The sequence below is a fragment of the Manacus candei genome, unplaced genomic scaffold, assembly GCF_025592945.1.
Source record: "Manacus candei isolate 608988 ecotype Guabito, Panama unplaced genomic scaffold, ASM2559294v1 h1tg000076l, whole genome shotgun sequence".
Taxonomy (NCBI): Eukaryota; Metazoa; Chordata; class Aves; order Passeriformes; family Pipridae; genus Manacus; species Manacus candei.
The window spans coordinates 990821-1017977 of NW_026138124.1; the positions used below are offsets into that span (position 1 = coordinate 990821).

The 27157-nt window shown below is 44.8% G+C and overlaps 2 long non-coding RNA genes across 2 annotated transcripts in view; one reads left to right on the forward strand and one right to left on the reverse strand.

The window, feature by feature from the left end:
- The window catches only part of LOC127480934 (uncharacterized), a 349754-nt gene that overhangs the window by 278099 nt on the left and 44498 nt on the right, over positions 1-27157 (reverse strand). The gene's annotated exons all lie outside the window — the stretch shown is intronic.
- LOC127480935 (uncharacterized) overlaps positions 1-27157 on the forward strand; it is a 119027-nt gene that overhangs the window by 22749 nt on the left and 69121 nt on the right. The window contains exon 2 of the long non-coding RNA XR_007908057.1: positions 15415-15517. This is a non-coding gene — a long non-coding RNA (uncharacterized LOC127480935). The remainder of the gene's footprint in view (positions 1-15414; positions 15518-27157) is intronic.

Below are 27157 nucleotides of genomic sequence, written 5' to 3' on the forward strand. Positions count from 1 at the left end.
TGTCACTACTAATCTGCTACTAAAATGGCACTGGAAAATAGGTGGCATTTGTAATACAGCTTTGCACCAGCTCACGTGGAGGTGATGAAATTGAACATCTTTTTGACCATTAGGGCAAATAATAAATGATCCTGACCTGACTAAGGGACAACATTGATTACATTGAACTACTTGAAAGCAGCTAAGGAGACAAAGTCCTTTGAAGCAAATGCCTCTTGAAGATTGCCAGGAGGCAAGAGAAACTCTCCAGGGCTGCAGCTTTTCATGGTGTACAACGTGTTTGATCACTGAGCTGTGCTGGCTGATGTGATGTAGATTTATAAATCTTAATGGAACTTCATCCCCTTTGGTACAGATAATGACCCCTGGGATATTTAAAGAAAAGTCACTTAAAAAGAGAGGTTTGATTAAGGTACACAAAATGGGTCTTCAGTGGGCACAAACTGAAACACAGGAAATTCTTTTTAATCCTAAGAAAAATCTATTTTACTGTAAGAGGGTGATCAAACACTGGAAGAAGTGGTCTGAAGGGACAGCCTTGGAGATACTCAAACCCAACAGGACACAGTACTGAGCAAACTGCTGTAGGTTTTGAGCAAGGAGACTGGACTAGGTGATCTCCAGAGATGCCTTCCAACCTCAGTGACTCTGTGGTTCTGTGAAATAATGGTGGGGTAAAAAGAAGAGCCACAGTCACCTGACTTACCCTTTTTTATACAAGGTCTTCTGATTGAGCACTGTGCTCCTCTTCTGGGCTTTCCCGCTCCAGGGAGAGTTTGGGATAGTTCAGGAGCAGAGGGAGAGGGTGTGGAGAGGAGCGAGCATGTACTTGCAAGGTTTGTATTTCCACCTGCATAAAGGTGGATGTAGCTCATTTAATGCTTGTGTGTGCCTTCTATCCTGTCTTAATTAACTTGTGCAATAGTGGTCGTGCAAATCCATGTGTGGTCCGTGCATCTTAGAAATGAGACAGGCTGGTTCAAATTCTGTTTTAAGAAAAAAAAAAGCAGGGAAATGAAGGGGAAAATAATGGTCTTTTTGAATCACTTAAGAGTATGTGCTCATTCCAAGCACATCCTTAGCTCAGCAGGTGGCATTATTTACTGACCAAAGAACATCAGTCAGCATAGCAAGTGCTGGGCATTTCAAATCAGAAAAAAACCTAATAATAAAGTTTTGCCCTGATTATATAGCTCCTCTGTTTAATTTATTATCCACAGTAGGTGGAGAAGATTGAAATCATAGTGGTGATTAAAAATGAGCAGGCAGAAAGTTAGCAAAGTAATCTGACAGTTTTGAGAAATAATCCAGGTCTAACTGGAAGACAGAAGTCTGCAATCACCTACAGTGCCTCATTGTGCACCCAAAGCACAGCTGCCAGTGTCTGGGGCTGCTCTCCTGCAGCCACCCACCTCCTTGCTCTCAGGCTGGTGGCTGGGTGGTGGGGAAGGCAAGGGAGCAAATCAGTGGAACATAATCAAAGATTAATGATCTATTCTCTGCTTGTCTACAAATGGCTTGTGAATGAGCACACATGGAAGAAACAAAAGCTTTTGTTTTTTTGAGATGTGCACTAAAGTTTCAGACTCCTTAGGTCTGTTGTTTGGTGGATACAAAAGATCATTCCCTTTGGGTAGTTGTAGCAGACAGTTCTTCTAGTAATATATTGTGTATTAAAAGATGAATGCAGTTCTGTAGGAATTGCCATAAAATCTCAAAAACTAAAGAGAATGAGATACTTTCATTATTCCAGGATGGGGAGAGAAGGTGAAGAAATTATGAGATTGACTGTTTAAAACAAAAATTTGACATGAAATAAATACCATATTTAAAAGCCAAATACGTGTCTTCTTCCTACGATAACAGGATTTGAAGGAGAAGAGGCTGTCAGTGGTCCATAGCCTATGAAAAGTTTTGCATGTCTGAGAGGTCAAAACTAACACATCACAGGTCCTGCATGGCCCATCAGGAAAGGTCTCTAGCAAAACCCAGCTTAGAAAGTCATTTCTTCAGGAGGTTACCTCTGCAGGTGTTTTAAAAGCCTGTGACATCAGTGTTACCCATTAAGTGCTTAGAGGTATGTGCCCAGGTGTGCTCAATAGGGACCAGCTGAAAGCAAGTGCTTACCTTGCTGAACTGCAGCAAAGGTGCCTCAAGCTCTTTGTAAGGTCAGGGCCTCAGTTTGTCTCTACAGGAACAGTGTGTGGCCTTGCACAGGTTCTTGGTGACTCCCATTCAATATGCACATACAGAGCCTTTGTCAAGTGCAGAATATTACCCTGCAATTAAACTGAAGTTCTTTCATTAATATAAGGTTTAGAATTCATGATGACAAGTCTTATTTAAAGGCCTATGTAAATTTGGACAATAATAATTCTCTAGCACTTTGGCTTAAATGTGGGAGCTCCCTGCAATGCCTGAACTCAGTCACACTACTGTATATTTTTCAGTTCCTTTTATCACAATTTGTCTTGACCTGATGCAGAGCATTGTCTCTGAATCCGCATAAACTGGCATTAATGACTGTTCAGCTAGTTCTTTAGTTTGAGATTGTGGAATGACAACTTTAAGTTGTTAGTGTTTTGTCGAAAAGCTTGATAGTCCTTTGAAATGCATTGATTTCTCCCTGATAGGCTGCAACTTTTGCTCCTTGAATCCAGAAATGCTTTCCTGCCTTGCGATGAGATGCTGCTGCTTTTCCTCACCAAATACAGAGTGCTGATCAGGGAGAACAAATATGACTTCTTCAGCTTAATGTTTGAAACTTTTCAAACTTTCTTCCCCCCCCTTTTTTTTAATGCTGTGTGGTTTTAATTGTATGTGTTCAGAATAGGCAAAGACTTTTCCAGTACTGCAGGAACCCTTGTGTTCTCAATGTTTCCTCATCTTCTTCTTTCCAAAAGCTGACTTAGTTCTAACATAGCAAAATAAGGCGTGACATGTCAGCAGCGATTAAACTGAACACTAATCAACATGGTGTGTTCTAACCTGTACTTCCTTTTTTGCTTTACATTGCACATTCCCATAAAAAGTGTTCAGCATCTCTTTATTTCTTCCATTTTCAGTATTGCTTAGGTTCATGGACTACTGAAATCCAACTGCGAAGGACAGCTTTTTATGAACGTGAATTACTTTTGATTTCTAGATTTTAATTTGGTGGTTAATTATTATCACCATATTGTATCATTGATGACATTTCAATTTTTAAGATAATTACACAAGTGTATGAAGCTAAAGAATTATTCTTTACAGTTCTGTAAATCTCACTGTTGTTATAATACAGATATGAAATAGAGATTCATCATTCTGAGGACTTCAATTTCCATAATTTAAATAACCATTAATTGTTTAGTGAAGTTATCTGATATTTCTAGAGCAACTTACAACAATAAAAAATGAATTGTGAGTTCTCTATAACCATACTTCGGAGAGCAGGTTATACATTTACTGAATTTGTTTATCCATAGCCTGGATTTTTAGTTTGGCTTCATGCAGTGCTATTTTGTTGGCCAAATTACATTAGCTATGGAATGTCTAAAGCCGAGCAGTAGCAAGTAGAAGTGGTAGAATCATAGAAAATAAATCAAAAAAGCCTTCCCCCCACCAAATCATAACAAGTCCCCCCCTCGGCCCGGTTTTGGTGTATTGTATCCATCGGTTCTGTGTCCCTTGTGAGGGTGCCATGTGTCACCTGTCACTACTGAAGGGCATTTGTGAACTGTTTACAGCACTGCAGCACTACTGTTGCTAATCCAGGGGCTCTGGGGCCGTGTACCTGCCCACCAGCTTTCTCACACTCCTGGAGTGGCTGTTCACAGCTGGTGACTCCATAGCAGTTCAGACAACAGAACACGCTCAAACTGTAGCTTAATTCAGATGGTGTGAGTGTTCTCAGTTTGTGTAGTACTGAAGAGTCGGAGGCACTCGACACCTGAGTGCCCTGAGATCCCGAATGCTCCATTCCCAGCTCCGGGCCTGCCTTTCCTCCTGGTGCTTCTCCTCCTCTTATGCCATTGACTGTTTCCAGACACTTGCATACCTAATTCTAAAATAGGTGAATTATTCTGAATTGGCTTCCACTGGGTCATGGCTTCATTATATGATTGTCAGTCCAGTTGAAGGACTCCTGAAAAATGGGAGAAATTGTACATAATGTACATTCCAAGCTTAAATATCTGAGATTGAACTTGAATTGCAGTTCTCTGAACAACTGGGAACTCAGCTTGGTTGAACGGAGCCTAACCAGTGATGCAGCAGGTACAACACCTCGTAAATGGTAACCAAGTGGCAAATCAGTTTTCATATTTTCAGTGAACTGTCAACACACAGTGTGCAAGCATGAGTTATTTGTGAATAGTTTTGTGTAATGTATACCTGCAGAATTTCACAAAATGTTCAAAGAGAGATGAAAGGTGAAATGCAGTGAATAAATTATTCATAACAAATTATTCACTAAGCTCAATTCATCACTGAGATGAGACAGAATTATTGACTGGCCATGGAAACAAAATTTCATTTCAGAGAGATGATATTAAAATATCGGTATGTTAGTGTAATTATGCTGTGCCTGTAAAGACTTTACTATTCTGCAGTAAAATATGCCTTGGGCACTGCTGCAAGATTGATATTCTCCAGGGCTAGTACACTGGATTTTTCCTTTAGCTACGTAATGGAATTTAGGTACACTATTGATCTCTTCCCATAGCGAGACAAATTTTTGCTTATTTCCTTTGCTTATAATTTGCTGATGGGTAAATACTGTTCTCAGCTGAATGGAATGAAGAGTGGTTAAACTGGAAGTGGTAGATGTGTGTTCTTTAGGCATTCTTCCTGGCCGGTCTACAGTGTCTGGAGTGTTCCTGTGACGTGAGAAGGAGGGTGCCTTCTCTTACCGCTTACAGGTTCAGTATATAAGCTCGAGGTCTACTTCAGCTCTGTGCATTTGACGACCTGCACAGACATGTGAATAATCTTTTGGCCAGCAGGTTGGGAAAGAGTGGTTAAAATGTTATCTCCGGTGCAGTTTCCATCGGACAGTAGATCTAAATGGATATTGTAAGCATGTATTCATGTTTCTCCAACCCAGGAGATGCTTCCTTTAGTCAACTCCTTAGGTTTTTAAAACATTTCCTCTTGATTTGCTTCTCAAGGTACAAAATGGATACTTACATGTCTGCTACAGCAGGTGCTTGGTTACTAATTATTGGCATGACCCTAATACTCCAAGTCCTATATGAAGTCAAGGTGTCATTGTGCTAGGAGCTGCATTTCTGCAAAAAGACCTCATATTTCCTTAGCTGTCCTCTGTAGTACAGTTTGTCCATGGGCTCTTAACACTGTAGTCCTCTTAAGCCATCGATGTATTGAGGCATAAGTGATTCTTCTCCCCTCAGCCATGGTGTTTGTCCCTACTCTGTGAACTCCTCGATGACGAGTCTGTCTTCTGCAGAAGGTTTGCATGGGATTGCCAAAGGGTACAACTGTTCTTCCTATGAACTCCTTGCCTGAGGGACAGAACATAAGATAAAATGAGTTGTCTGATTTTAGCACCACAAATCTAGTGCTGAATCAATCCAAGTAGTTAATTTCAGATCAGGATTTGAAATCGCTTTAATACTTCTCTGCTTTTTCTAGTTGTCCTGGGCTTATTTTCAAAATCATATATTAGAACTGCTGTTTATTCATTTCAGATGAGTGCATTTTGGTTTATACTGGAAGGCCCAATTTGTTCCACCCCAGTTAAAGATGTTGGCCTAAAAACGGTAAAGGGTCACATGGACTGCAGCAACACGTTTGATGCTGCTGTGTTAGCTGTACCTTTGGCTGCGGTTACTGAATTGCTCTCACCAGTGATAGACAGTCTTCCAGCAAAAAGGGAGGCCTTTCAAAATGCTAATAAAAGCATTAGCGCTCCATCATCATCATCTTGCAGAAAACAATGTCTAGATCAATCTATCTCCTTCTAAATCTTCAGAGAAACAAAATTTAAACTCATTTTGCCAAGGCCAAATGTCAATCATAAGAAAAAATCTATATGAAATTTTAATTGCAAGATGTTCAGTGCAAATTTAATGAGTGAAATAAGAGATCTGAGAATTCAAGCATACTCAGCTCATGCATAATGTTGACTTAAATTGGCTCTCTAGAGGTGCAGGGAATTGCGTTTTTAGAATTTACACACTGGTAGAGCAAATGTACTGGGCCCTGTAGGTTAAGGTCATAAATCAGAATCATTTAACTGCCTTTGAGTGATTGCTACAGACTATAATGGTTGGGAGAACTGGCTTCAGCTACAAGTGATCACTCTGCTTGGATTATTGAAATGCTGCTCAATATTCATAAATCAGTGATCATTAATCCCCCAAATAGTTCCTGTCAGCTTTCTAAATAAATTTCCTACTGGCTAATTGAGATTGAAGGAGACTAACATGCACTGGTTTGGAATTAGGACAAATGAGCTGCTTTGTCTACCTAGGATCAGAAGTACATCTCTGGGGGAAATGAAACCATACTGGGTACATATGCGGCTGCTGAAATTTTCCCATTTAAGCTCTAAACTGGAGAAACCTTTCTTTGCAGGTTTTGCTCTCATGAGTTACAATGATTGTAAAAAGACTTCTTTATTTTTTGATGATTGTCCTAGTTAGGACAGCTGAGATCAGTTCATCATGGTGGGTGTAACCCAAAACTGTATTCTATAGCCTTCCATGTCATTTCCCAGAAACTAGACTATTGTTGTCAATAGACTATTCGCACCCTCTGCCCATAGAGCATGGTGGGTGTAACCCAAAACTGTATTCTATAGCCTTCCATGTCATTTCCCAGAAACTAGACTATTGTTGTCAATAGACTATTTGCACCCTCTACCCATAGAGCCTGACTCCTCAGGCTATAAACTAGGTGTTAAGAGGCCTGTGAGATAGAAGGATGTTTCTGTCCTCACACCCTTTGTGAACTCCCCGCCCTGAGGGGAGTACCAAGCATTCCTGCCTGAACTGGAGGATATATAATCTTGGAGTTTTGGAACATTTTTCAACCCACTCGTGGGATCCAGAGGACGGCTGCATCTCATCGCTCTCAACCAGACTTAGACCACCACTGGACTGCGATCACCAGTTCTGGCCAGACTGCAGCAGCTCTCCCACCAGCAGGTTCTTCCCCTCTCCCTTTACTTTGGACTCAAACAGGGCCCAAGGAACACCACTTTGTTCAGGCCCCAGGGTACTGGGTTACACATTTGGGTTTTTGTGGGTTGAGACCAATTGTTTGTTTGTATTATTGTACTTACTGTATTATTTTAATAAATTGTTATTCTGACTTATAATCTCTCCTTTGAGTTGGGTTCATTCCCCCTGCTGGTTAACTTTTAAACCAGTACATTTTGGCGCCCAAACGTCGGGCAGAGAGAGAGAAGTCAGAATCACAATTTCATTTGAAGCATTTGTCTATTTGAATATAGAAACTCCCTGATCACCATGTTGTTTGATGCACTCACATGGATGTTATATTTGAGCCTGTTCATATTTCCACAGATGGCGTATTATTTGCCTGTTTTGATGCTCTCTTTAAGACCAGGGAGAGGGATCCAAATTGTTTTATTAATATATTATGTTTATGTCATTCTAACATCAGAAGCAATGAGTTTCATTGTAAATGTGTATTCAGTCCTGTTTGCCTGTCCTGGTTTGGGTTGCTACCTCTGGGGCCTCATTAAAAATCGTACCCAGCTTTTTGGGGGAACAGGGGTGGATGGTTTCCAGCCTCCCACCTCCTTCTTCCCCTTCAGACCTGCTAAAACAGTTTTTGAAAATATTGAGTTCCCTTTTGATGTTAAGGACAGCATAATGTTATTGTTAGTGTTGCTCTGTCTGCTCTGTACTGTGTACACCATGTTTAGGGTCAGAAAAGTGCCTTTTAGGGAGGTTGGTTGGACACCTGCCCTGGGAGCAGATAATGCTGAATGGCACGGGAAGTGGGAGGCCATCAGCCAGTATTTGGAAAAGTTTTCTCCTCCAATGACCTGGAAATTCACCCCTGAACAACTGCAGGATCCTGTTAGCATGATAAGACTGGTGAAGGAAAAATGCTCTGGCAGCTCCAGAGATGGCCAGCTCACAGCAACCTGCTGGGCCCTGGCCACTGCCTACCGGGCACTGCTTGACATGATACAGCACTGTCAGGGCGAGGAGAGAAGGACCAAATCCGCAGACACCACGTCCACCCAAACCACAGCTGAGTCAGAGGGAGAAAGAAATGAACCAACCAGCACCGTGTCCACACAAACCATCGAGGAGCCAGAAGAACAAGCAAAACCAATAGCAGTCGCCCCTGTCCAGAAAAGGAAATCAAAGACTAAATCAGTTCGCATAGCAAATGATGACGAAGAGGCGGGACCTTCACATCCACCGGAGGAGACAGAGCCAGAAATAATCACTCGGTCCCTATCCCTGGGTGAGCTACGTGAGCTCCGGAGAGAGTTCACACGACAGGCGAACGAGTCCATTCTGACCTGGCTGCTCCGAATCTGGGATGCCGCAGCTAACGATACGATCCTAGATGGGAGTGAAGCCAGACAGCTGGGATCCCTGTCTCGAGATGTAGTCATTGATCAGGGGATTGGAAGGAGGCAGGAAACTCTCAGCCTCTGGCGGCGACTGTTGTCCAGTGTGAGGGAGAGATACCTTTGCAAGGAGGACCTCCACGTACAGCAAGGACAGTGGAACACGATGGAACAAGGTATCCGGTGCTTAAGGGAGTTAGCTGTACTGGAGATAATCTTTTCAGAGGATGAAAGATTCCCTAAGAGTCCAGATGGCGTACAGTGCACCTCCCAAATGTGGTTAAAGTTTGCACGACTCGGGCCAGAAATGTATTCCCGCTACTTAGCAACGCTGCAATGGAGGGAGGGAGAGGACAAGGTGGGAGCATTGGTTAGCAAACTCAGGATTTATGAAGACACTGTCACCGCCCCATTACGAGCCCACGTCTCATCTGTGGAAACCAAACTGGCTGAACACGTCCGAAACCTGGAAGAGAAAATTGAAGAGGGACACCAGAAGCTAAGAGAAGAGATTAAGGAAGGGATTTTCCATATCTCGCCAGGACGAACAAGAGTCTCTGCTATCAGGAGCCAGCGTCCCCCAGCTAAGGAGAGAAGGTACACTCCACGTGGCGATCTATGGTTTTACCTCCGTGAGCATGGAGAAGATATGAGGAAGTGGGATGGGAAACCCACCTCTTCCTTAGCAGCCCGGGTACGTGAACTGAAAAGAGGAACAAATACCATAAAGAACTCTTCAAGGGTAAACGTTGCTCCAGTCTCTCGTGGGCAAGACTCCAGACGGTACAGGAATGATGATACGTCTGATCCTCTTGAAGGGACCTCCAGGTCATACCCACAAGAAGAGCACAATGAGTACCATGACCAGGACTAGGGGTGCCCTGCCTCTAGCCAGGTAGAGGAGAGGGACAATCGAGTCTATTGGACTGTGTGGATTCGGTGGCCTGGCACATCAGAGCCACAAAGATATAAGGCTTTAGTGGACACTGGCGCACAATGTACATTAATGCCATCAAGATACGTAGGGGCAGAATCCATCTCCATTTCTGGGGTGACAGGGGGATCCCAACAGCTGACTGTACTGGAAGCTGAAGTGAGCCTGACTGGGAAGGAATGGCACAGACACCCCATCGTGACTGGTCCAGAGGCCCCGTGTATCCTTGGCATAGATTACCTGAGGAGTGGGTATTTCAAAGACCCAAAAGGACTTCGTTGGGCTTTTGGCATAGCTGCTGTGGAGACGGAGGAAATTAGACAGCTGAACACCTTGCCTGGTCTCTCAGAGGACCCCTCTGCTGTGGGACTGCTGAAGGTTGAAGAACAATTGGTACCGATAGCCACAGCAACAGTGCACCGTCGGCAATACCGCACCGACCGAGACTCTGTGACCCCTATACATAAGATGATCCGCGAACTGGAGACCCAGGGGGTGGTCAGCAAGACTCGCTCACCCTTTAATAGCCCTATATGGCCAGTGCGTAAGTCCAGCGGAGAGTGGAGGCTGACGGTGGATTACCGTGGACTCAATGAAGTCACACCACCCCTGAGTGCTGCTGTGCCGGACATGCTGGAGCTCCAGTATGAGCTGGAGTCCAAGGAAGCCAAGTGGTATGCCACCATTGACATAGCCAATGCCTTTTTCTCCATTCCTTTGGCAGCGGAGTGCAGACCACAATTTGCTTTCACTTGGAGAGGTGTGCAGTACACCTGGAATCGACTGCCTCAGGGGTGGAAACACAGTCCCAGCATTTGCCATGGACTGATCCAGACTGCACTGGAAAAGGGTGAGGCTCCAGAGCACCTACAGTACATTGATGACATCATTGTATGGGGGAACACAGCGGGCGAAGTCTTCGAGAAAGGAGAGAAGATAATCCAGATTCTCCTAAGAGCCGGTTTTGCCATTAAACGGAGTAAGGTCAAGGGACCTGCTCAGGAAATTCAGTTCCTAGGAGTGAAGTGGCAAGATGGACGCCGCCTAATTCCAATGGAGGTGATTAACAAAATAGCAGCCATGTCCCCACCAACCAGCAAGAAGGAAACACAGGCTTTCCTGGGCGCTGTGGGCTTTTGGAGGATGCATATCCCCGAGTATAGTCAGATTGTAAGCCCTCTCTACCTTGTGACACGGAAGAAAAATGATTTCCAGTGGGGCCCCGAACAACAACAAGCCTTTGAACAAATTAAACAGGAGATTGCCCATGCGGTAGCCCTTGGGCCAGTAAGGACAGGACAGGACGTGAAGAACGTGCTCTACACCGCAGCCGGGGAGAATGGCCCTTCTTGGAGCCTCTGGCAGAAAGTGCCTGGGGAGACCCGAGGACGACCGCTAGGATTCTGGAGTCGGGGATACAAAGGATCTGAAGCCAGCTATACACCAACTGAGAAAGAGATCCTGGCTGCCTATGAAGGAGTTCGAGCTGCCTCAGAAGTAATCGGCACCGAAGCGCAGCTCCTCCTGGCACCCCGACTACCAGTGCTGGGCTGGATGTTCAAGGGAAGAGTTCCTTCCACACATCATGCCACCGATGCCACATGGAGTAAGTGGATCGCTCTGATCACACAGCGAACCCGGATAGGGAATCCTAATCGCCCTGGGATTCTGGAAATTATCACCAATTGGCCCGAAGGTGAGAGTTTCGGACTATCCTCTGAAGAAGAGGAGGAGAAGGTGACACGGGCTGAGGAGGCCCCACCATATGACAAGCTACCCGCAGATGAAAGGCGATATGTGCTCTTCACGGATGGCTCCTGCCGCATTGTAGGGACAAACCGAAAATGGAAGGCAGCTGTATGGAGTCCCACACGGCGAGTTGCAGAAGCGACTGAAGGACAAGGTGGGTCAAGTCAGTTTGCAGAGCTTAAAGCCGTCCAGTTGGCTTTGGATATAGCTGAACGAGAGAAGTGGCCAAGACTCTATCTCTACACTGACTCATGGATGGTGGCCAATGCTCTGTGGGGATGGCTGGAAAGATGGAAAAAGGCCAACTGGCAGCGCCAAGGGAAACCCATCTGGGCAGCGGAGATGTGGCAGGACATCGCTGGCCGGGTAGAGAAGCTGAGTGTGAAGGTCCGTCACGTAGACGCTCATGTAGGCAAGAAACGGGCTAATGAGGAGCATCATAACAACGAGCAGGCGGACCGAGCTGCCAGGATTAAAGTCTCTCAGGTAGATCTGGATTGGCAGCACAAAGGAGAATTATTTCTGGCTCGATGGGCCCATGACGCCTCCGGTCACCAGGGGAGAGATGCAACATACAGATGGGCTCGTGACCGAGGGGTGGACTTAACCAAGGACATTGTCTCACAGGTCATCCATGACTGTGAGACATGTACTGCCATCAAGCAGGCCAAGCGGGTGAAGCCTCTATGGTATGGTGGACGGTGGTCAAAGTACAGGTATGGGGAAGCCTGGCAAGTTGACTACATCACGCTCCCCAAAACCCGCCAAGGCAAGCACTACGTACTGACCATGGTAGAAGGAAGCACTGGATGGTTGGAGACATACCCCGTGCCTCATGCCACTGCCCGGAACACCATCCTGGGCCTTGAAAAACAAGTCCTGTGGCGACACGGCACCCCGGAGAGAATTGAGTCTGATAATGGGACCCATTTCAAGAATGGCCTTGTAGACACCTGGGCCAAAGAGCACGGCATTGAGTGGGTGTATCATATCCCCTACCATGCACCAGCTGCTGGAAAAGTTGAGCGGTGCAACGGACTGCTGAAAACCACTCTGAAGGCACTGTGTGGGGAGACTCTCAAACACTGGGAGCTGCATTTAGCAAAGGCCACCTGGTTGGTCAACACCCGAGGTTCCATCAATCGAACTGGCCCTGCCCAATCAGAACTTTTGCATACTGTAGATGGAGATAAAGTCCCCGTGGTACATATGAGAGGAATGTTAGGAAAGACTGTTTGGATTAGTCCCACCTCAAGCAAAGGCAAACCCATCCGAGGGATTGTTTTTGCTCAGGGACCTGGTTCCACGTGGTGGGTAATGCAAAAAGATGGGGAGACACGTTGTGTACCACAAGGGGACCTAATTTTGAGTGAGAATGGTCTGTAATGTTTCATTGTATATATATATATAGATAGATAGATAGATAGATGTATATAGTTTTAAAGGGATATAGTTTTTAAAGGGGGTTAATTTGGGCATGACATGGATGGCATAGAATAAGGGGTGGATAATGTCCTAGTTAGGACAGCTGAGATCAGTTCATCATGGTGGGTGTAACCCAAAACTGTATTCTATAGCCTTCCATGTCATTTCCCAGAAACTAGACTATTGTTGTCAATAGACTATTCGCACCCTCTGCCCATAGAGCATGGTGGGTGTAACCCAAAACTGTATTCTATAGCCTTCCATGTCATTTCCCAGAAACTAGACTATTGTTGTCAATAGACTATTTGCACCTTCTGCCCATAGAGCCTGACTCCTCAGGCTATAAACTAGGTGTTAAGAGGCCTGTGAGATAGGAGGATGTTTCTGTCCTCACACCCTTTGTGAACTCCCCGCCCTGAGGAGAGTACCAAGCATTCCTGTCTGAACTGGAGGATATATAATCTTGGAGTTTTGGAACATTTTTCAACCCACTCGTGGGATCCAGAGGACGGCTGCATCTCATCGCTCTCAACCAGACTTAGACCACCACTGGACTGCGATCACCAGTTCTGGCCAGACTGCAGCAGCTCTCCCACCAGCAGGTTCTTCCCCTCTCCCTTTACTTTGGACTCAAACAGGGCCCAAGGAACACCACTTTGTTCAGGCCCCAGGGTACTGGGTTATACATTTGGGTTTTTGTGGGTTGAGACCAATTGTTTGTTTGTATTATTGTACTTACTGTATTATTTTAATAAATTGTTATTCTGACTTATAATCTCTCCTTTGAGTTGGGTTCATTCCCCCTGCTGGTTAACTTTTAAACCAGTACAATGATGAAGATATTTGCGTGCTGTGCATCAGAAGTAGCTAAGCTGTCAATGGGTGGTATTTCTCTCAGCGCAGAGGGCAGGTACAGAGAGACAAGGACCTGCAGCCCTGGAACTGCAGTGGGGCAAGGCACTTGTCTTAGTCTTCTCAGCAGTTGCAAGAAATTAAAATTCATAGCTTTGGTGTTGGGATGTAATTGACATGTTTTAGCTCAGTAGAAGTTTTTATTAGCTGCACACAGTAGTGTAGTTTAATGTTGTTTGCCACTGTAGCTGCTTATCTGCTTATACTTGAGTGGGAAGAATGTTTTACAGACACTAATGGTCTCTCTTACCCCTCCTACAGTAGTTGTGAGGTGGGTTTGTAGACTTCCAACACTGAGGGTCTCTGAAAGTGGAATTCTGAAATGGAGGAGATCTGGTTTGGAGCCTGTGTCAGTGGTGGTTTCTGTGGGTCCTGGGCTCAGCACCACCTGTGTGTAACACCTGAGAGCACAGCCTGCTCCTTCCGTACAGAACTATGGCCCACGTGTCTGAAAAATGCCATCCTGGCCATCCTTGGCTCAGTCCTGGGGATAGGGTTTTTTGTTGGCTCTCCTGAGGAGATGAGGATGCTGTGCCAATGCCAGCTGTCTGTCTGGTCTTCCTGCCCACTGGCAATTTTGACCCACATGGGACAGTTTCCACCAAATGTAACGGGGCAGGAAAGGGCTTAAAACTATCAGGTTCCTACAACTGGGCAGGAAGAAAAAAAGCCTCATGCTAATCCACTGACAAGGAAAAGTGGGCCTTACCCCACAGGAAACTCTGGTTTTCTACCAGGCTCCTCACAGAACCCCTCGTTTTTTCTATTGTACCGTTGAAATGTTGCTGTTGCCATGGGCTTGGAGAGCATGTATTTTTAAAATAAGTCTTATTGTTTAAACACTGCTCCTCTTTCATAGTTTCCATCTTCTGTCCATTTCATTTATGTGTGTACTTACTTCTAGGAAAAAAAAAAGAAAAAAAAAAAGAAATAGCAATATTTAGTGAAGAGCAACAGAAACATTGCAATGGTATTTATAAGTGCTACACATGATGATTTACCGTATCAAAAGTCATGGAGGAAAGGAGAGATACTGGTGCCTTGTTGGTATAATCTCAGAATATCTCTTATTAATAAGATTTATGAGAAGATGAGCTTGAGAGAAGGATTTTTTTTTCATCTATTTCTTAAATGCAGGACTTAAACCATAACTGATGTATATCTAGATTCCTGTCATATCAGGACCACTAGAGCTCCAGGTAAAAAGCTAATTGTGTAAAAAAACCATACTTAATTTGACTAAGAGCGATTATTTTTGAAACATGTATGGAAGTGTTCTTATTGCTGTTGCAACCTGTCCTTTTAGTGCTGTCAGCACTGATCAACACTGACACAGGATGTTAACATAAGTTCCTTTAGATACACTACTAGTTACAAATAAAGTTTAGGGTGTGATGAAGAAGTTTGAGGGGAAAACCCCACCTTTTGTCTCTCTTTCATTGCTGTTCCACTTGTATTAGCTCCAGCCCAAACCTTCCATTCCTGGCTGCTCTGCTAAAATGTAAATGGCCACCCTGTCAGACAGCTACACCTTGGGATGGAGCAACCCCCTCATTGGCTGACATCAGCTGATGTTGTATTGCCCTGAAAGAAGCTTTTAAATCCTGATGGTTAACATTGCAGTTCCTTCTGCTGTGAATGTATTTTCTTCCTATTACAGGCACTTCCATGTAGTACAAGGTCCCAGAAATGTTTGTATTTTATATGATATCATTACTTAATTGCTTTGCTTGGTGTTGCAGTTTGGTTAGTGATAAACTGTAAATACGCTTGTAATCTCTTAAGCTTCTTGAGTCATAAAATGACAAGTGTGCTGTGATTCTGTCTCGTCCAGGGTGGCTTCTACAGGCTTTGGAAAGCACTGCTTCACTGCTGGGATTGGTGGTGCAGCATGGAAATGGTACCTTGTGCTGCTGGTGAATTCTATCTGACTGTGGGTAAGTAGACACTTTGGACGTGACCTGAGACTTGCACTGTACTGGGTGCTGTCTGAATTTAGATCAAAAAGGTGCTCTGAACTTCAGTTTGCAATTAAAATAGAAAGTGAAAGACACCTAGTAGGCACACTGAGAAGCCACAGGTGAGGTGGTTTTTTGCTTTTTCTTCCCTGTTGGTGCTGCAGAGGTATAGCTCCACCTGTACAGTTCTTCCGTAGCGCTCTCACTTAATTTCCTTTCTTTAAAACCATGTTGTTGTATGTGACCAGGTCATCATGGCTGATGCCAGGAGTAGAAATAAGCCTTAGGCTTTAATAATCTGGAATGGGACCAGATTGCATTGCTTGTGTGAAGCCTACAGTGCACTGCCTGTGTCTGCTCCCCAGATGAGCAGGGACAGAATGTTTGGGGAAAACGAGCTTCCTTCAGGCAGGCTCAGGTGGCTTTGTTTGTGATACAAGAGGCAATAAGCAGGAAAGTGATGCATAAAGACTCCTGCCGCTGGAGGAGCATTGCTCAGTGTTTCCAAGCCTGGCTTCTCAGATGTGGGAGGAGAAGGTGAAGGTGTATGAAGTATCTGATCAGAAATAGGACAGCAGGACTGCTGAGGGCCAGGCTCAGTTTCTTGTTGGCCTAAATACCACCTACACCTTTAGTGACTTGTCAGTAGTTGGAGCAAAGCACCCCTTGGTGAAGGCTGGGAACTTAGTTCATGCAACCATGGTGTGTGCTGTTGAGCTCTGCTTTCACTGCTGTCTTCTAGTTTGACATAAGCTTGAGATTCCTTTGATTTGACCACCACTCTTACACCCTGTTCAGTCCCACAGGCAACCTCTCAAGGGAGGCAAGGGACAAGGGGGCTTTTTGGTTTTCAGCCTCATTTTCTAAGTATGTTGGAACATACAGTATTACATTTCTAAGTATGTTGGAACTTGGTTGGAATAGAGGTGTAGAAGACAAAAAGGACAATGTCATTGCAAAGTCTTTCCAAGTGTTTGTTTGCATTAACTTTTCAATGTGGATAACTCCAACTGTGTTGTTTGCAATTACTCATTTACTTTTAACCTTTTTGTACACATGCAACTACCTGTATCTGGCTGTAAGGCTTTTCTTATTTTTATTTCCTTTGCTATGCCTCCAGTTCTTACTTCCTTCTGCGATTGCAGTGTTTTTTCTTGACTGTGGTTTCATAGAGCTTGGCATCAATAGGGAGCACACACTAAACTGAAACAAGGATATTCTCATATCTGCATTTGTCATGCTGATTTGCCACTGCTTCCCCCTTGTACTGTGAAATTGGTTGTGAAGTGATAAATAACCAAACCTTATTATGTCTTGTAAATAGTCTAATCCCATTGTCATGTTAGATCCTCTAATCTTGATCCAAATTTTGTCTGTTGATCTAATTAGGTTTTTCATTTGTTCCTTATAAATTTCTTACTCTTGGAGTTGCTGGGGTGGCTTTTGAGACTGCTGAGGTGGAATGATCCATACAGTTCCTTGTGGCTTTAAACAGAAACATCTGTCAGAAATGAGCAATTTGTTGGCACAGTTTAGCAGCGAGTGAATTTGTGTGTCACAGCACTGCTCCTGCTCTGGTGAGGCTGAAGTCGATGAGAGACGTTCCTGGGGACTGCAGAGCCTGCAGAGACCAGTTCTCTGTTCCTGGTCTGCGGGAAGCATTGTGCTCTCTGGTGACCTTCATAGGAAAATGAAAAGTCCAGATGGATGATACTGACTCATTTTCATTCTTTGTTCATGTTTCCTTTCCTTCCTTTGCTTTTTTGGAGAGGAGGCTTCAGCATTTTATTCTTACTGGCTAAAGATGAACTTTAAATTTGATTTTATTTTTTTTATTTTCAAAGTCATCAGGGACTTTTGCTGAAGTGTAGAGCTATGAGTTCAAATACTGTCCTGAACAGAGATGATCTCTGTAAATTAGAATCTAACATCTAACTTAAACTGATCTGGGAGGAGGGTACTCATTTTCAGGATCTGTGTGAGAACTGTATATATACATACATACATAAATTAAACAAAATGTCTGTTTCTTTTTGTCAGCTTACGTTGCATCGTGCCAGCCATCCTTAAACAGTATGGTTTCGAGAAAAATTCCTTCTTTGGCACTGAGTCTGTCACCGTTTAAGCCAGTGGCAGCACTTAAATCAGTGGATTTAAGAGAGTGGCACTGGGGCAGTGAGGAGGGGGAGTTAGTCAGTGCATTTGTTTCCTTAGGCCACAGCTCTCAAGGGAACAGCAGGAGTCACCAGGCAAGGGGCTTTAGTTTGTGGATGTTTTAAATTAAGTTGTGGTCACAGGCCTGTTCATAAACCTGCAAGGAAAAACAAATGCAATTTCGTTGTAATCCTGTTTGTTGCAGAGACACTACAGAACGCTGCACTCAGCTGCTGGGGCAGCAGCCTTCCTGGGCTTGAAATGGCTCATGTGGGTTACTGGAGGCGTCTGCTGTGTGCCCACAATGCAAGGGCTGCAGAAGAAACAAAATGCTGCTCTGCTGGGGCTGAGCCATGAGCCCATACAAACCCTGCTGAGAGCAGAGATAGGAGCAGCCCAGACACGTGTGACCACCAGGCAGCAGCATGGGAGGTAGTTGCAGGAGGCTATTTGGCAGAGCAGTGACAGGAGATTGATAAGATTGCTGCCGGAATTTGTTATTAGTATTTACATATCTGAGTAGTCTGCTATGTGTTGGAGTAGCTGTACTGCATCTCCTACTAAATACAGGCAGTGTAAACTGAAGTTGGATGGGACCTGTGCTATGTGAAGTGTAGTCTTCCCATGAACTGGCAGCAATGCTTTCATCCTGTTTGGGTGGGGCTGTCTGCCCCCCTGCACAAACTCATCACAGAGTCACAGAATATGCCGAGTTGGGAGGGACCCACATTGAGTCCAACCCTCAGCCCTGCACAGGCCCAGCCCCAAGAGTCACCCCCTGTGCCCCAGAGGATCAGCCAAACCCTCCCTAAGCTCTGGCAGCCTTGGGGCTGTGCCCACTGCCCTGGGGAGCCTGGGCAGTGCCCAACCAGCCTCTGGGGGAAGAACCTTTGGCTGAGATCCAACCTGAGCCTGCCCTGACACAGCTCCAGCCATTCCCTGGCTGCTGTCCCTGGTCCCCCCAGAGCAGAGCTCAGTCCCTGCCCCTCCTCTGCCCCTGCCCAGGAAGCTGGCACTGCAGTGAGGTCTCCCCTCAGTCTCCTCCAGATGAACACACCAAGTGCCCTCAGTGTCCTCGCACGGCTTCCCCTCAGGGCCTTTCCCCATCTTCACTGCCCTCATGGGAGCTCATTTATTGTTTGCACCACATTTCAGTCCAGACAGTGATTTTTACATCATTCTACACTAATTAGGCATGTTATCTCTAATCTTTTGTGGCTGTTATGAAAGGAGGAGGAGAACTGATGGATAATACCTATAGGTTCAACATTATATTCTCTTTAGAAGTCCAATTATCACTCATGGGAGACTGCACATGCACAAAAAGCATATGTTATTTTAATGTGTAAATCAATAAAGCTACCTTGTTTTTTTCTAGTTTTATTCCAATATTGATGGGATCTGTGAAAGTCTTTTTGAAAAACGGCATCCTATCTGTCTTGAGTTTTCAGTAGGAAGGATAGATCAATTTCTTTGGGAAGGTTCTGAAAGAGTATAGAACAAACAGATATGATCAGTGATTCTGAAAACTTTTAAGTATTGATGGTTTCCAGCCAGGGCCTTGTATGCTTCTGGAATATGTGCTGAGCGAGCTGTGAGCTGTGCTCTGGTTAAACGCCAGCCCCACCTGAAACCAAAAGGCCTGGGATATGCAGAGTTCAGGATGGTCAATGCAATCATTCCTTCTGACTTGAAACCTTCTCTGCCTTTGACTTTTTAGTCAACGTTTATTTCAATAAGGGAGGAGGAAAGAAAATAATACTAATATAAAAAAACCCCAGGGTATTGGGGAATAGGAAAAGAAACTAAACCAGCCTTTTAAAATTACTTTCTCTCTTGGTTCTGCATGATGGCAGATTTTGCTGTTGAACAACATGGCGCCCTCAGAAGTGAAAGGAAAAAGAGCATCTGTACAGAGGAGTCCCCAGGATGTGTGTGTGTAGGGAGCTGTTCTCAGTAAAAGGGACCATAATGATTATATTTCTGAAATGACTGAGACTAATAAATGTGGATATGTAAAAAGAAGGGATTCTTTTTTTGTTGGTCCATTGAGGAGGGCTATAATTTTTTTATGTTTAAGCTCTGATCAGAAGTTGAAGTGACATGAAATCAGAATTGAAATACAGCTCTGTGGAATACTTTGTCAGTAGAAAAAAAAATGCATATGATAAAGCTGCTGAATTTTTGGCATCAATTACAACACCATCTTGTGAGCACTGGCTAGAGACATTTATGCCCAGGTTTAAGCAGCATTGTGCTCTAAATGAATGGAGAATTTCAGATAACTGCATTTCCCTTTTCTGTTCCAAGTATGTGTGAGTATTCTGCAGGGCTTTTATTTGATTGAATTGTAATCAGAGTCAGTCATTACTTTGCTGTTTGGAAAGATAATTCCTAGGAATGAGAAATTAGAGTGAAATTCATTCTGCAAGTTTAGAGCTCTTAAGCCTACCAGATTTTTCAGGATGTTTCACAGCTTGGTTCCAGTGCATATTTGAGAAGTGTAAATACCCTCCAACCTAAACAGAAATGATCAGAGCTAGGGCCCAGGGCACTCTGAGTTCTGGTGTCTCCTGGCTGCAACTGATGTTATGGTGTATATTATTTTTTTGAAGACCACAAAAGCCAAACCCCAAAGATCTTACAGACCTAGGACTGTGGTCAAATGTGGTGCCTGATAAAATAAAACACTTGATGTTGCACAATTCCACCTTGGATAGCATTTTTGAATGAAATTACACAGTGACACTCCTGGAGGTGTTCAGCTCTGTGCTGGTGGGTTCCGCAGTTGAGGATCATGGTGTACAACAGCTACACCCTGCCTGGCCTCCCAAGAACTGAAAGAGCTTCTCAGATCCAAACTTCCATGTGATTCCAGAACCTGGAAGTCCCTGTAGAGTCTGAAGGCAGACATGGGTGTCATGGGTGCAAGCGTGCCCAGCTGGATGGACTCCTCAAGCACGTAGCCGTGTTGTAAGAGGAGTGTAATAGGCAGCACAGTGTCTGGGGATCTGCACGAGAGGTGGATGTGTGGTGTGGTGTACTTGTCACAAGCTGAGCAAGAGGTCTTACCTTAAGGCAAGAGGAAGGTACGTTTGCTTCCAGCCCTGAACTGACTGACTTGACTAACTCAGAAGACAAAGGAGACCAGATTCTCACCTGTGCTTGGGGCAGGAGGAGGGACCTTCCTCTTCCCCCTTGCAGTGCCCTTAGGAAAGAGATACAATGCCCTGGGACTGGAGAATGAGGAGGGTGTGAGCAACAGGCAAGTCCCAGAAAAGGCCAACCGGGCAAAGTTGATCCAGCCATCTACCCCATTGGAACTGGTGCTTTAGGGGGTTAGTGATTGGAGACTTCCTGATGAGAGGCCCCGTTTGTCATCCAAGCAGTATCTCTGGAGAAGTCTGCCTGCTGGGAGCTTATATCTGTGGTGTCACTGAGAGGCTGCCGAGGCTGGTCAAGCCTGCAGACTGTCACCTGTTCCTGCTATTCCAGGTAGGGTTGAATGACACTGCAAAGAGATGACTCAGAAATATCAAGGGTGACCTCCCTTGGAACAATGTTCAAGGAGTCAGGAGATGAGGTTCTACTCCATCTTCCTAGTTAGAGAAGAGGATTTGAGAAAAAGGAGGTGAATTGAGCAGGTGAAAGACTGCCTGCATAGCTGGTGCCATGCAGACACCAGGTCTTGTATTTTATGATTTTGCGCATACCTTCAAGAAACTGGGCCTGGGGACAACCTATGATCTGAGCTGGCCAAGTGGAGCATAAGTGTCCTGGGCAGCAAACCGGCTGGACTTATCAACAGAGCCTTAAACTACGTCTAAAAAAGATTCAAACTTTCAATTCCTTTTCTATTTATAATATCTACTGTAACTTCCTTTCTATTCTGGCTTAAACAGACTTTAAATTTTGAAATCATTATAATGCCTCAGTTACTGCAACAAACAGATATCACACAGCTCAGACTCATCTCACATCCTGACTGTGGGAGCAGGCTGAGAAGAACAGCAAAGAGCTGGTGCTGTGCTCATCGTGTCAGAGGCTGTCTCAGTTTAATGAGACTGAAGGGTTTTGCTAAGGAGGATGAGTTATGAGGAAGACCAAGCTCCTCCCTCCAAGCAACTGTAAATCTGAAATTAAGAGGCTCCAATTGAGCAAGTATGGAGAAAGAAAAAAGATAACAGCCCTTTATTAAAAGATATATGTGTATTGGTAGAAGAGCAAAAGAACACAAAAACAACTAAACAATAATTCCACACCCGAAGTTCCCCACAAAAGAGCCCAGTTCGGTACTTTCCACCTTTTGGTGCAATTCCAACCGTGAACAGCAGGGGGCGCTGTGGGGTCAGTGCAGTGCTCGTGTTGGCCAGCAGGGGGCGCTGTGGTCAGTGCAGTCTCGGTGTTGGCCAGCAGGGGGCGCTGTGGTCAGTGCAGTCTCGGTGTTGGCCAGCAGGGGGCGCTGTGGGGTCAGTGCAGTGCTCGGTGTTGGCCAGCAGGGGGCGCTGTGGGATCACGGCAGTGCTCGGTGTTGGCCAGCAGGGGGCGCTGTGGGGTCAGTGCAGTGCTCAGTGTTGGCCAGCAGGGGGCGCTGTCAGGTCAGTGCAGTCTCGGTGTGGGCCAGCAGGGGGCGCTGTGGTCAGTGCAGTGCCCGGTGTTGGCCAGCAGGGGGCGCTGTGGGGTCAGTGCAGTGCTCGGTGCTGGCCAGCAGGGGGCGCTGTGGGGTCAGTGCAGTGCTCGGTGCTGGCCAGCAGGGGGCGCTGTGGGCCCCGTGCGCGGGAGGAGCCGCGATGGCGATTTTCCCCCCCCCGAGAAGGGAAGGGGAGAAGGGGGAAAAAACCCCCAAACTCTTTCCCACAGACTCACACTGTCAGCGGCTGCCTGTGGCCGGGACTCCCCCAAAGGTTCCTTCCCAGAAGGGCCAAGCCTCTCTGATGAAATCTGAGCTAGTCCAGGCTGGGGGCAGAACAGGGCGCAGGGGAATGGAGGTGAACCGGGTCCAGAAGCAGCCAGATGACCTGGCCAAAACCAAAACGAACCATGGAAAAAATCCCTCCACACACACCCCTTCCCTGAGTCAGGGCAAAAGTGAAGTGACTGCCGTTTCTGAGGAGAGGAAAAAAAAACCTCACCTCCACCCTCCCAGTCTTCTGACAGCCATCAGTCTGGAATGCAGGCCTGCTAGTCAGTTCTTTTGTGCCTGTCAATCACCCAACCAAAAGAACCACCCTCTCCCTCCCTCGTTCAACATCCCTCTTTCACAGTGTTTCAGTTTGAGTTTCTGCCTCAACCTTAGCCTCTCGAGAGTAGTCCACGGCAGCCAGAAGTCCAAAGTGCTGTCCATTGCACCACAGAGCCCTCTCCAAGTACGCCGGAAGAGAAGAAGGGCTCAACCTACTTCTCCCCTTGTATTAATACTTCTGCTTACATAAAGAAATAGAATGGAATACTGGGATATGGTATTTCCTTAGTTTCGACCTGGTTGCCAGGAAGAGGCCTAGACCAAACCATTACACACAACGATGCAGGAGAAAGAAAAAAAATTCCCACTTGGTTTTTTAGAACAAGTAAACCTATGACAGAGGCATGTTGCTATCACTTGCCAGCTTGATGGGTCTGCAGGTATGTGTGTTAGGAGAAAGGATAGTCACAAGCTCCAAGCCTTGCTGTAAGCCTCATCCTGCCTGTCAGCTTAACCTAGGAAAACACTGTTCTTCCTTAAACCATCAGAGAAAAAAAGGCGTCAGATTCCTTGAGGGGTCATAGTCCATAGTTCAAGCTGAACACCTTCTGATTGGGTTAAGGAAACTTAATCACTGTGTGGCTCTCACTGACCTTTGTTGTGCTCTAGCTGCATCTTTCTTAAAGTCCGATCCTGTTGCCTTATGGAATACTTATTGCCTAGATTGACTCTGTGTAGACACTTCACCTATCTTGTTATGGCTTTATTCAGAATAAAGTTGCAGTTCAACTGCTGTCTGTAAGAAGGTTGTTGTTGCATACCTTGATACACAGACACAGGGCAGAGGGTTGTAAATAAAAAGAATGAACGGACTGACATGTTACTGAGGAAAGTACAAGCAGTAAAAGTTAGGAATGTTCTGTGCAATGGGAACAGTAGCTGTCTGTATATCAGCCTTTTTTGTCCATTTGGTTGGCCCCTGATTTCTAGGCACCTCTTCCTCCTGTGCCACATGAGGTTCCTGTAAAGTAAATTCAGTCAGCAGCACATCAAGCAGAAATCTGTTTTTTTTTCCTTTAGTCATCAAGAGCCTCCTACCTGTGTTGGTTACTGCATCCATGGCACCAATTACCATCATGTCAAATAAAGGTCTGAGCTCTTGCTGACCTTGGTCAGAAAAACCTTTATTTTGCAGGACTTTTCTTAAACTGACATTTTCTGGCACAGGAGCTGTAACATCTTAGGTGCACTTGAAAGTATTTTCTAAATAAGCAGGAACACTTCTATGCAAGAAAATGGTCAAATTAGTGTAAATTGTAACCATCTGAGATGGCTGAGCATTGAAAAGTGAAAGCCTGGGATAGCAAATGTGAGTTGTGTTTCCTTAGCTGTTATGCAGGTTGTGCCTTGGAATCGTACCTGTGAATCAGGGCCACATCGTGTGTTACCTGTGCAACCTCAGGGTAGGTTGATAGTCCAGCCCAAAGTATTTACCAACAAAAATCCAACAGCTGGGCACAAATGGAGTAGCAGAGGGAAAGGAGGAAGCAGCACTGATTGGTGGGGTTGCATGTGCCCTCAGCACATCCACAACCTCTTTGCCCTGAGTGGGCTCCCCAGGTAGAGATGCCAGTGAGAGCAGGAGAAACCCAGAAATTGAGCAGAGCCCAACTGTTGTCCCTTCTGTCCCATTTCTTCATGTTAGGAGTCTTTTCCTTTCCAAGGTCTCTAGTACAGGGACTGGGGGTGGTTAATGAGGAGCTGTCTTTTGAGGGCACAGATATTTTACAGAACTCTTTTTAATACTTTTTTTTCCTTCCTACTCTTGTCAGTGTCTCTCCCCTAAGTTTAAAATGCCATGTGCTCTGTGCTATTCCAAGCTTTCCTTTTGGTAGGGAGAGAAAGGCAGGCCTGTTGTGCTGTAATAATACTCACCCTCATTCACTGAGGGTGCCATGTGCTGTGTTTTTGAGCCAAACATATTTCTGATTGTGTGATACCTAAATCTACTACCCAATATTTCCCATGCTTAAGCTTCAATAAAAGCTATTCCAAGTTGCCTGTATTCCAAACAGAGTGTGTAATCTCTTTATTATGCGTGGCCTGGTTTGCTGGGCACATGGATAAACCTGGCTGTGTGTCATGATGACTGTTTATATGGCCAGTCAATAACTGGAACAGAGTTAAATAAAATCAGTGTTTTGTCTTCCCTTAGAAAGGACTCATCAGCAGATGGGAAATGCTGCCATTCTTTCTTTATTTTTGGCAAGGGCTTGCATGGTTGACAGGCCCTTGCTATGATGGAAAGAGGTGGTTCAATGAGGTTTAGGGAAGATCTAATAATACGTCATTTGCTTCTGCCATGCTTGGAATATGGTTTAATTTGATCATTTAAAATGTATTTTTTTTACATCTTACAGGAACCTGCTTTATTACCTATACCCTGGTTTGACATCTGTGTAGCAAAATGTGAACATTTGGAAGATGCAAACTGAAATCAAAGTGTAGAATTCCCTTTGAAGCTTAGTTTCTTGCTCTTTTCCCTCCCTACCTTTTAATATTCGGCATGCTATAATTTTATTTCTCTGAAATTTTCAGTGTAATTGAAAGAGTGTTGAAGGAACAAAGAAAATATCTAGATTGCACAAATGCCACTTGAGGTGATTAGTTAAAAGTAATGTATTTGAAATTTAATACATGTATTAAACACGTGTACACGTGCATGCATGGGGAAGCCAGTGGAATAAATTCTGCATTTAGATGACTGAGAAGCTTCCAGGCTCTGTTATCTAGAGACCAGTTGATGCTGACAGACTGTCTGAAGAATAGGATGATGGTTTTCAAGGAGGTTGAATTATCCTTATTTATTTATAATTTTAAATTAATTTGTTTAGTGTTTTATGGCAAATTTAGATAAGGTGAGACATTTGATTTTTCATCCTTTTTTGTCTTTCCTTGATAACTATTGCCAATGATACAAGAGCATGGAAAACTGTATTTAGCCATTCCCAGAGGAGATGAAATCAAGAGAATTAAAGTAAATTTAACAAAGCTTCTCCAGACCTGCTAAATCTCATGGTTTGTGCAAGACTCTTTCTCAGCCCTTTGATGAATACAATACTACAGCTCCAGCTTCTGGGCTTCAGACAACTTTTCCTGGGCTCTGTGGTCCAAGAAGTGATGAAGCTGCAGCACCAGAAAGCAGCACTTTGGGGGTGCAGCCCTGAATGGCCCTCACCCCCGTGCTCCAGGGAGGCTGCAAAGACACAGCAGTAATTGCATCTCACTGTGGTCTTACCTGACCCATAAAAGGCCTTGACCCAAAAGGAAGAGAGAAAGGACAGATGGTGAGTCAGATAAGCTTCAACAGGTGATCAGCAGCTTAGATTGAGGCTCTTCTCTGTTATCTCCTCATGTCATTATTTTGAAGCCCTTGCAGCAGGGATGTCCCAAGATTTGTTTTATGCCTACTATGGTGTTTTGAGGAAAGCCTTTGCTTGAGCACTGCTTCAGAGGTGTGGCTTGAGATCCCTTGAGTGGGGTAGTATGAAAATGGAGCTGGATTCCTCCAAGTGTTCTCCCTAGGAGGACACTGGAATGTCAGGGAAAATCTTCTTGTGGTTTTGACCCTAGAGGAAACTCATTTGTTTGTAAGTTCTCTTCTGGATGGTGGATGGTTAGAGAGATTCCTGCACAATGTGATTGTCATGATGGACCTAATACTGGAGATGATCAGAAGATGCACATCTGGAGGCAGAGGCATCTAAATGCATCCACAGGGCTTATTTGCATGAGGAAAGTTTCACAGGCATTGAAGGGTGAGCAACACTGAATTCTAGCCTGTGATGTTCTACACTGAATTTTGACAGGAATTCCTGCAAACCTGTATCCCTCTGCCCCATGTGAGCCATAGACAGACGTCCTGTGGCAACTGGGATCCATCAGGGAAATAGACATTTTTCTTATGGTTTTCCCAGTATTCTTAACACTTTCATAACAGTCTTCTGGGGAACTGATGTAAGGGTCAGGATTCACCAAATCTTATCTGTCAGTTAGAGAATGCAATGACATTTAATATATGTTATAATAAAGCCTGATTTCCACTTACTGAGAGAGTTGCTATAAATGGCTGGATTAAAAGGGTATCTTAACAAAATCACAGAACACAGAGAAGGAGCCTGTAGTGTTTTTGTACTGGATGCCTCTTTTTGCTATGATCCTCTTTTAATGTGGCTTTGAAAACTGCCCAGCAGTACAGTATTATTTACCCTTGCTTTAAATGT